This window comes from Salvelinus fontinalis, chromosome 20 (assembly GCF_029448725.1).
Source record: "Salvelinus fontinalis isolate EN_2023a chromosome 20, ASM2944872v1, whole genome shotgun sequence".
Taxonomy (NCBI): Eukaryota; Metazoa; Chordata; class Actinopteri; order Salmoniformes; family Salmonidae; genus Salvelinus; species Salvelinus fontinalis.
This window is the reverse complement of record NC_074684.1, coordinates 18,041,292-18,052,450: the sequence shown is the minus strand read 5'-3', so window position 1 is coordinate 18,052,450 and position 11,159 is coordinate 18,041,292.

Sequence of the window (11,159 nt, the reverse complement as noted above, 5' to 3'; positions counted from 1 at the left end):
GTTCAAAATACCTGTTAGTGGATAAAGATTAGTATTGTGTCGCTTGTGCCTATCAATTTTGAAATGATTATCAGTTTTCTGTTGTTTAAGTCTGGATATCAATTGAACAAACAATACACAGATCAGATCCTCCTTTATCTGTATCATGTGTCAGTTAGTGCTGAATGTCAAGAGGAAAATTGACTTACTGAACCATAATGGTATGTGAATTTCTTTGGAAGACGACTGTTGAAAGACAATCTGACTACCTTCTTTGATGCCCAGAGGAATGTGAAACAGTACACAGCTTGAGGGAAAAGAGGAGGAGAGATGGTTTTATCAGAAACAGTTTCACTTTCATATTCAAGAGACACTATAGTAGGCTTTTAAAACTGCAGCATCACCTGTTTTCTCATCTGGCATTCAACTGGCCGTAGTTAATCATTAGCCTCTAAAACAACCTAAAAAGTCTCTATAACATTCATTGTAAAAGTAAAAAAGGAAAAACTAACATAACTTGTCACCAATGCTATGAGTAATATTAATACAGTATTCACATCCAGTATTGTTAATTAGACACTGTCTCTGGACCAGCTTGTGGCTTGGGAGCCATGTGGGGAAATGCATGTAGGGTAGAAGTAGCTGATCTGGAATCTGTTTTGCATCTGCTCAACACATCCTGTTCCTACTGGTTGGCTGCAAGAAACTGCCCCGTTTACAGTTGTGGTGAATGCGATGAGAATCTTGTTTGTTGTATCCACAAAGAGGGGGTTTCAGGAATGAAGTAATCTCAAAGAAGGTATGCAATATGGAGAATTGATACTGTAGTGTTTGTCTTTGCCAGAAGATGTCACGCCCTGACCATAGAGACCCCTTGTTTCTCTATGGTGTAGTAGGTCAGTGCGTGACTACGGGGTGTTCTAGTTAAAATTTTCTATGTTAGTGTTTTGTATGGTTCCCAATTAGAGGCAGCTGGGAATCGTTGCCTCTAATTGGGGATCATATTTAAGTACACATTTTTCCCACCTGTGTTTGTGGGATATTGTTTGTGTGTTTGGGCACTACGTCTTCACGTTCTTTGTAAGTTTTGTTGTTTTGTTTCTAGTTTCACTTCGTATTAAAAAGATGTGGAACTCAATGCACACTGCGCCTTGGTCCGCTCATTTTGAAGTTTGTGACAAAATAACTAAACTGTCTGTCTTTAAAGAGAGGGGGGGGGGGGCTGTACTTGATCCTGCTGCCCTGATTGGAAAGAGTGAAGCTGTATGTCTCCAGCCACTTGCTTCATAATTTCACCCTATTAGTTGTCCTCACATGTTTTTTTTTCGGTCTGATCATTTAGATTTAATTGGTGCCATTTAAGATGAGGGAGGATTGCTCTTTTTTTTATAAGCATGGCAGCATATTGGATGACTGTCATTCATATTCCATTTACCCAGCTCAATGTAACTTCGATAGGTTTAGGCTACAAGTTGATACTCAAATTTTCACTGTACCCATCATGAGGTTTCTCCAACCTAGCCTATGAATAAAATGTTACAATAACGTAGGTGCAGCCCTGATCACACGCAAACACAGTTCACTTTCATAACAGCCACATAAAAACAGCATGATCCCTTTGCTCGTTGTATATACACTGCTCAAAAAAATAAAGGGAACACTTAAACAACACAATGTAACTCCAATTCAATCACACTTCTGTGAAATCAAACTGTCCACTTAGGAAGCAACACTGATTGACAATAAATTGCACATGCTGTTGTGCAAATGGAATAGACAAAAGGTGGAAATTATAGGCAATTAGCAAGACACCCCCAAAAAAGGAGTGATTCTGCAGGTGGTGATCACAGACCACTTCTCAGTTCCTATGCTTCCTGGCTGATGTTTTGGTCACTTTTGAATGCTGGCGGTGCTCTCACTCTAGTGGTAGCATGAGACGGAGTCTACAACCCACACAAGTGGCTCAGGTAGTGCAGTTCATCCAGGATGGCACATCAATGCGAGCTGTGGCAAAAAGGTTTGCTGTGTCTGTCAGCGTAGTGTCCAGAGCATGGAGGCGCTACCAGGAGACAGGCCAGTACATCAGGAGACGTGGAGGAGGCCGTAGGAGGGCAACAACCCAGCAGCAGGACCGCTACCTCCGCCTTTGTGCAAGGAGGTGCACTGCCAGTGCCCTGCAAAATGACCTCCAGCAGGCCACGTCATAGACTGTTCTCTCTGCAAGCGGTACCAGAGTGCCAAGTCTAGGTCCAAAAGGCTTCTTAAAAGCTTCTACCCCCAAGCCATAAGACTCCTAATCAGCTAACCAAAGGGCTACCCAGACCACTTTTTTTTTCAATAGGCTATCTACTTATGAAAAATATTGCCCATACAAACATTTCCAGAAGATACCAACCGTACAGTTAAGCTTGTTTACATTGAGCTGCACTGAGGTCCGAACGCAATCATGGTTACATTAAGAGACAGTGGAGTCGGCGTAAGACACGTAGGGATGGTATGTGCGCAGGGGTGTGCCAACATGGCCATACTCGTATTCGTAATCATAACCGTAAGTTGACAGTTGATAGTGATATCGGATAGGATGACTCTTTTAATATGCCTAAATAGATGTTGGCAAAATACGTCCCTGCACATTCTCACTGCAGAAAAGCTGCAGATTAGGAGCCGTGTGTGGAGGGGTGCGTGTGTGTGTCTTCAATTTGCAGCGGACTGCCAAGTTTTCTGTCACTTAGTCAGAATGCGCATCAGCATTTCACATCTTTTCCCTACCCTTGATCTTAATAGGGGGCGCTGTTTTCACTTTGGGAAAGTCGGCGTGAGACACATAGCGATGGTATGTGCGCAGGGGTATGTCGACATGGCCATACTCGTATTCGTAATCGTATCCGTAAGTTGACAGTTGTAACGCTCATCTTCCTCCTCTTCTGAGGAGGAGTAGTAGGAAGGATCGGAGGACCAAGATGCAGCGTGGTGAGTGTTAATTTTAATAAGAATACTTAAACAACGAACAAAACAATAAACCGACAAACGAACGAAAACGTAACAGTCCCGTATGGTGAACAGAAACACAGGAACAGGAACAATCACCCACCACCCACAATGACAAAACAGGCTACCTAAATATGGCTCCCAATCAGAGACAATGACTGACACCTGCCTCTGATTGAGAACCATATCGGGCCAAACACATAGAAATAGACAAACTAGACATACAACATAGAATGCCCACTCACATCACACCCTGACCAAACAAAACATAGAAACATACAAAGCAAACTATGGTCAGGGCGTGACAACAGTTGATAGTGATATCGGATAGGATGACTCTTTTAATATTTCTAAGTAGATGTTGGCAAAATACGTCCCTGCACATTCTCACTGCAAAAAAAGCTGCAGATTAGGAGCCGTGTGTGGAGGGGTGCGTGTGTGTGTCTTCAATTTGCAGCGGACTACCACGTTTTCTGTCACTTGGTCAGAATGCGCATCAGCATTTCATATCTTTTCCCTACCCTTAATAGCTTGATAGAAAACATCCTCGCCATGAGATTTATCAAAGTTGCAGGCAGCAGCAATCTAAACAGTGGAGGCTCCTCAGAGGAGGAAGGAGAGGACCATCCTCCTCAATGAATTAAATAAGAATAGTGAAAAATGAAAAGTTAATCTTTTTGATAAAACTATACAAAATATATTCACATCACCAAATAATTGATTAAAACAAACTGTTCTGCATTGAAGGTCTACAGTATTCTCAGCAGCACTCTGTCGGGTAGCACCATTGTGTAGCTGGAGGACAGCTAGCTTCTGTCCTCCTCTGGGTACATTGACTTCAATATAAAACCCAGGAGACTCATGGTTTTCACCCTCTTCCATAGACCTACACAGTAATTATGACAACTTCCGAACGTCATCCTCCAACCTACAGTAGCAGAGCTCTTGCAGCATGAACTGACATGTTGTCTACTCAATCAAAGGATCAGAGAATGAATCCAGTACTGAAAGCATAAACTATAGCTAGCTATTACTGCATTGCATTAACGTGGTGAGTAATTGAGTCAAAGAGAGAGAAAGATAATAGTTGAATAGTTTTGAACAAATTAATTTCTTCCAAAATGAAGAGAGAGATAAAGATATTTGGTTAAACTTGTTTTACTTTCACTTATCTATTGAATGCAGTTAAGACTAGTTTAGCCTACTCAAACACCCAGCTCAAACAGAGAGGGATGCTATGTTAGCAAGCTAGCTATGGCTTTCCAACACTGGAACTCTTCCAAGTCAAGGTAAGCTTTTGGTTTTATAAATGTATTGCCATCGGGGCCGCCGGTGTAACTGCAAAATTGTAGCATGACGTGGCTGGTGGCTGGAGTCTTTGACAATTTTTAGGGCCTTCCTCTGACACCGCCTGGCATAGAGGTCCTGGATGGCAGGAAGCTTGGTCCCAGTGATGTACTGGGCCGTACGCACTACCTTCTGTAGTGCTTTACGGTCGGAGGCCGAGCAGTTGCCATACTAGGCAGTGATGCAACCAGTCAGGATGCTCTTGATGGTGCAGCTGTAGAACCTTTTGAGGATCTGAGGACCCATGCCGAATCTTTCAGTCTCCTGAGGGATAATAGGTTTTATTGTGCCCTCTTCACGACTGTCTTAGTGTGTTTGGACTAGAGGTCGACCGATTATGATTTTTCAACGCCGATACCGATTATTGGAGGACCCCAAAAAATCTGATACCGATTAATCGTCCGATTTGTATTTATTTATTTGTAATAATGACAATTACAACAATACTGAATGAACACTTATTTTAACTTAATATAATACATCAATAAAATCAATTTAGCCTCAAATAAATAATGAAACATGTTCAATTTGGTTTAAATAATGCAAAACAAAGTGTTGGAGAAGAAAGTAAAAGTGCAATATGTGCCATGTAAAAAAGCTAACGTTTAAGTTCCTTGCTCAGAACATGAGAACATATGAAAGCTGGTGGTTCCTTTTAACATGAGTCTTCAATATTCCCAGGTAAGAAGTTTTAGGTTGTAGTTGTTATAGGACTATTTCTCTCTATACGATTTGTATTTCATATACCTTTGACTATTGGATGTTGTTATAGTGTAACAGTATAGCTTCCGTCCCTCTCCTCGCCCCTACCTGTGCTCGAAACCAGGAACACATCGACAACAGCCACCCTCGAAGCAGCGTTACCCATGCAGAGCAAGGGGAACAACCACTCCAAGTCTCAGAGCGAGTGGCGTTTGAAACGCTATTAGCGCGCACCCCGCTAACTAGCTAGCCATTTCACATCGTTTACATCAGCCTAATCTCGGGAGTTGATAGGCTTGAAGCACAGCGAAGAGCTGCTGGCAAAACGCTAGAAAGTGCTGTTTGAATGAATGCTTACAAGCCTGCTGGTGCCGACCACCGCTCAGTCAGACTGCTCTATCAAATCATAGACTTAATTATAACATAATAACACACAGAAATACGAGCCTTAGGTCATTAATATGGTCAAATCCAGAAACTATCATCTCGAAAACAAGACGTTTATTCTTTCAGTGAAATACGGAACCATTGCACAACCTTCAATGTTATGTCATAATTAGGCGACCCAAACTGTTGCATATACACTGACTCTGCGTGCAATGAACGCAAGAGAAGTGACACAATTTCACCTGGTTAATATTGCCTGCTAACCTGGATTTCCTTCAGCTAAATATGCAGGTTTAAAAATATACACTTCTGTGAATTGATTATAAGAAATGCATTGATGTTTATGGTTAGGTACAGTCGTGCAACGATTGTGATTTTTTCGCAAATGCGCTTTTGTTAATTAACCCATTACAGAGCAGGTGCGCATATGAAGTGGCGAAGTTGAGCGAAAAATTGTAATTTGAAACACGTCCTATATGCTAGATTTAGAGTTATTTGGAAACTTTAGTTTTGAATGATACAAACATTAGAATGTCTTAGAAATCATAACATATATGCGCTGCATGATGCGACTGTAGGCTATTGATGATTTGAGAAAGTAGCAAAAAAAGCTTGTGCTCTGTTCCTTGCCTCAGGCTGCACAGCTGTTCTCTCATCAAGTGATCATATTTTCACCCATCAGACTATTCTCAAAGGGACAGAGGGAAAAAGACCTCATCTGTATACACTCAAATAGCCCAGTGAATGGAGGCTGCGCGCTTTCCCGCAGGTCCGTTTTGTAGGCTACTTCGGTTTTATAACAGATCATGTGCTTAATATAAGCAGCTAAGAAATAAATATAAGAAGACTTATTTCACTCCACGCATCAATCACTGTTTTAGGAGCATGCTCTCACTGCGTGACAGGTGATGTTCAGCTCAAACTCTGTATGCCATGGGCTCTCCAACCCTGTTCCTGCAGCCCAGTGCTTCATTTGGGAATTCAAGTGAAATATGTTCGGGATCATCAACAGCAGCATGTTTTCGCAGCAAAACATATTTCACTAAACTGTTGACAGCCCGTCTGCACGCTCAAGAAAGGAATAAAGGAGAGAGAGGAGGAAATGCATGGTGGGGAAATATTCTGTATAGCTAATGTGTCATCAATTAATTATTAATTACTAGGATATTCAAAGTCATACAAATTCACTAATTGTAGGATAACTGTAAGCCGCCATGCACAATCAATGAACCAACAGCATTGCCTAGGCCTAAACTTTCTCTCCCTAACTCATGGATATACATTTTGGAGTGTATCATAAGGTAACCAGCCCATCCAGTTTTCATAACAATACAGCCCACACTCAATGGTGATTACTCAAAATGTTTTATTTTTGAGTATAGGCTAGATCAATTATGTACCAAAGACATCTTAAATCAATTTTGTTTTGTGTTTTTCTGCCATGTACAATATGTGGTAGACTATGTATTGTATAATAGCTCAATCATAATTTGAATTCAATGTTTTTGGGAAGGGGGGCTTGGGCTCATAAGTGTTTTGAATGAATCATCACCTTAGAAAGTACTGTCCATTTATTAGGCTTTGAAACAACATCCACAAAAACCATGTTTTACACTGTTTCAACCTACTGTTGAAGTTCTTTCTTCAAATTGATCATCATAGTGAGGTGAGTTTTAAAAGTACGATAGGCCTACTATTTTGATGATACGTTTTCTATGTGATTTTCAAGGAATTTGCATTGCTGTCAGAGTGGTTGAGGGACAATATAGCCCCGAGTACCAGGCCATTAGCGACCTGATGGTCGTTAGCCAGTTGGGTCCTACAAAGACATGTCCAGAGTGCATAAAAGGAGATTACCATGATTCAATGGTCATGTGGAATTTTACTGTGGTCATGACTCATGACTGCTGTTGTGGTGATAAAATGACTGCTGGTGTGGCGGTAATATGGTCACCACAAAAGCCCTTGGCTAACCTAGCTAGCTCGATTCGATAGCTAAATGAAAATGTATCCAAATGTATCTCGCTCCCTATTCTCCTTAATTTTGGAAGAAATTAATTTGTTCAAAACTGTTCAACTATTGTCATTTTCTCTCTTTGAGACAACTACTCATCACATGTTATGCACTGCAGTGCTAGCTAGCTATAGCTTAGGCTTTCAGTACTAGATTAATTATCTGAAATTTTGATTTGGTGGACAACATGTCAGTTCATGCTGCAAGAGCTCTGATAGGTTGGAGGACGTCCTCCGGATGTTGTCATAATAGCCAGGGAAAATGTAGAGCGCCAAATTTTTTAAAAATTATATAAAATCAAACTTTCATTAAATCACACATGTAAGATACCAAATTAAAGCTACACTTGTTGTGAATCCAGCCAACATGTCAGATTTCAAAAAGGCTTTTTGGCGAAAGCATAAGATGCTATTATCTGATGATAGCACAATGTCAACAAAGAGAGAGTAGCATATTTCAACCCTGCCGGCGCTACTTAAAACGCAGATATAAAATATAAAACATGCATTACCTTTGACGAGATTCTTTTGTTGGCACTCCAATATGTCCCATAAACATCACAAATGGTCCTTTTATTCGATTAATTCCGTCCATATATGTCCAAATTGTCCATTTATTTGGAGCGTTTGATCCAGAAAAAAACAGCTCAATTTTTGAACAACGTCACTACAAAATATCTAAAGATTACCTCTAAACTTTGCCAAAACATTTCAAACTACTTTTGTAATACAACTTAAGGTATCTGTAAACATTAATAATCGATCAAATTGAAGACGGGTCTATCTGTTTTCAATACAGGAGAGCAACAAACTAACGCTACTTTTTTACTCTGTACTCTCGAACAGTACACATGACGCTACACTGCTTCCTGATGGCCTTCTTCTTCATTGCACAAATGAATAACCTCAACCTATTTCCTAAGACTGGTGACATCCAGTGGAAGCAGTAGGAACTGAGAACAGGGTGATTAGAAATCTGGCTTCCCAATGAAAACACATTGTACAGACAGTGACATAAAAAATAAAAATATCTGAAGGGTTAGTCCTCGGGGTTTTGCCTGCTACATAAGTTCTGTTATACTTACAGACATAATTCAAACAGTTTTAGAAACTTTTGAGTGTTTTCTATCCAAATCTACTAATAATATGCATATCTTATATTCTGGGGATGAGTAGAAGGAAGTTGAAATTGGGCACGCTATTTATCCAAAAGTGAAAATGCTGCCCCCTATCCTAGAGAAGTAAAATAATATGGTCAATTTCAGTAGATTGCCACCAACCGAGTAACTTACTTGTTGCACTGTGACAGCTCCATGTTGGTCAATGCCCCTTTGCCCTTCATCTGAGTCAGATGTATGGAGTTGCTGATTGTGGTGGCATTTTTCTGTATTACCAAATGAGGAGAGAGAGACAAACTTCACACACCAGTCAGTTATTCTTAAACTACATCTTTAATAATAATTAATCTTTGCAATAGCATTTGACTTTCAACAATTCACTATCTATAATGACCCATTGAGCGTGACTACAGAAATATACAAAGATCTTTTATAGCCAAGATACACCTCTCTCAACTTACATGACGAACCACAGATCTTAGGAACTCTTCACAAAGGGACTTTTACTTGAGAAAGGAGTATCCCTTAGCCAGATAGCATTCGCTATAAATTATCGCTCAGTTTGGTCTCTAAAACGAGGTTCTAATCTCGTTCCTGGTACTTCATAGTACAAAAACATTACCTCATCCAAGGCATAACTCAATTGTCAACTCTTGATACTCCCATCTCAAGTAAACCCCCTTTTGACCCCACTCCTGGACAAGCTCACTGAGGGGAGTGAGCCTCTAGGTCATACACTATCCCAGGATAAGCGCACAGACATTGTGGAGACAAGTAATTGGTTCCCCATTAACCTGTTGAGGCTGGGGGCGCTTATGGTAATCGTGTAATTTTTGAAACGGCTTCCTACAAAATTCTTGATCGTACAATATGCATATTATTATTATTATTGGATAGAAAACAGTCTATAGTTTCTATAGGAGTTTAAATTTTGTCTCTAAGTGGAACAGAACCCATTCTACAGCAATTCCCCTGACATGGAGTCAGATTTCAGAAATTTTGGCCACTGTTCTGGAGTCAGTTTTAAAGCCAATGTTATTCCAATGAGTATACGGACACTGCTTACGTCTTCCCCTGGATGCCTTTACGTGATGACGATTTGAATGGGGTCGATTGCGCGTTCACAGGCACTATAAATTAAAAAACCCTGTAGCTAGTCACTCTTTTGGAGCTGCGTCATGCGCCTGGAGGACACCGACCCGCACCTGTTCCAAGCATTAGTGTTGGGAGTAATCTTTCTCCGGTCATGTTAAGACTCGTTATAGGAGTTAAAAACATCATAAGGTAGTTAATTTAAAGCGTTTTATAGCAATTTATATCCGTTTAGTGCGATTTTGGGACATTTATTTCTGAAACGCTGTGAATCGCTGGGCACGCTTCCAGTTCATCCCGAACGCAGTTGGCATTTCCACATGGCAAGAGGACAGCTTTCCACCAAAAGACGGTTAGACCCAAGAAAGGATCCTTTGCCCAAGATACTGATGGAAGAACAGCTCAAAGTAGGAAATATTTATTTTTCTGTCGAAAAATGTTAGTGGCTTAGGACGCCATGTTTTTTGACGTAGCTTCGCTTGGCGCAAACTGTATTGAAAAGTAAGGATAATTTAAAAAATGTAATTCCGCGATTGTATTAAGAATTAAATTGTCTATCAATCGCTGTCCACCCTATATTTTTTAGTCACGTTTATGAGTATTTATGTATACGAGTAGATCACTGTCTAATATGGCGCACGGACATTTTCTCACCAGCTGGGCTACTTTCCCCATTGTCTAACCATGATTTTGGTGGCTAAATATGCACATTTTCGAACAAACTGTATATGCATGTTGTAATGTGATGTTACAGGGGTGTCATCTGAAGAATTCTGAGAAGGTTAGTGAAAAAAATAATATATTTTGGCGATGTTTACGTTATCGCTCACTTTGGCTAGAATTAATGCTGGGGTAATGTTTGCACATGTGCTATGCTAATATAACGATTTATTGTGTTTTCGCTGTAAGACACTTAGAAAATCTGAAATATTGTCTGTATTCACAGGATCTGTGTCTTTCGATTAGTGTATGCTGTGTATTTTTACGAAATGTTTGATGATTAGTAAGTAGGTAAACACGTTGCTCTATGTAGTTATTCTAGTCCATTTGTGACGGTGGGTGCAATTGTAACCTATGCCAGCTACCTGAAATAAGCACATTTTTCTAACAAAACCTATCCCATACCATAAATATGTTATCAGACTGTCATCTGATGAGTTTTTTTCTTGGTTAGGGGCTATAAATATCTTAGTTTAGCCGAATTGGTGATAGCTACTGGTGTTGGTGGACAAATAAAAGATGGTGGATTATGCTAATGTGTTTTTAGGTAATAGATTTACATCTTTACATATTGTGTCTTCCCTGTAAAACATTTTAAAAATCGGACATGTTGGCTGGATTCACAAGATCTGTGTCTTTCATTAGCTGTATTGGACTTTAATGTGTGAAAGTTAAATATTTAAAAAAAAAAAAAAAAAATTGAATTTCGCGGCTCTGCCTTTTCAGTGGGGGTGGGGGGGGAGTGCCGCTAGCGGCACGCTCATCCTAGACAGGTTAATCACGCCATCCCTTCACATGGTTTAAGAATAGGTA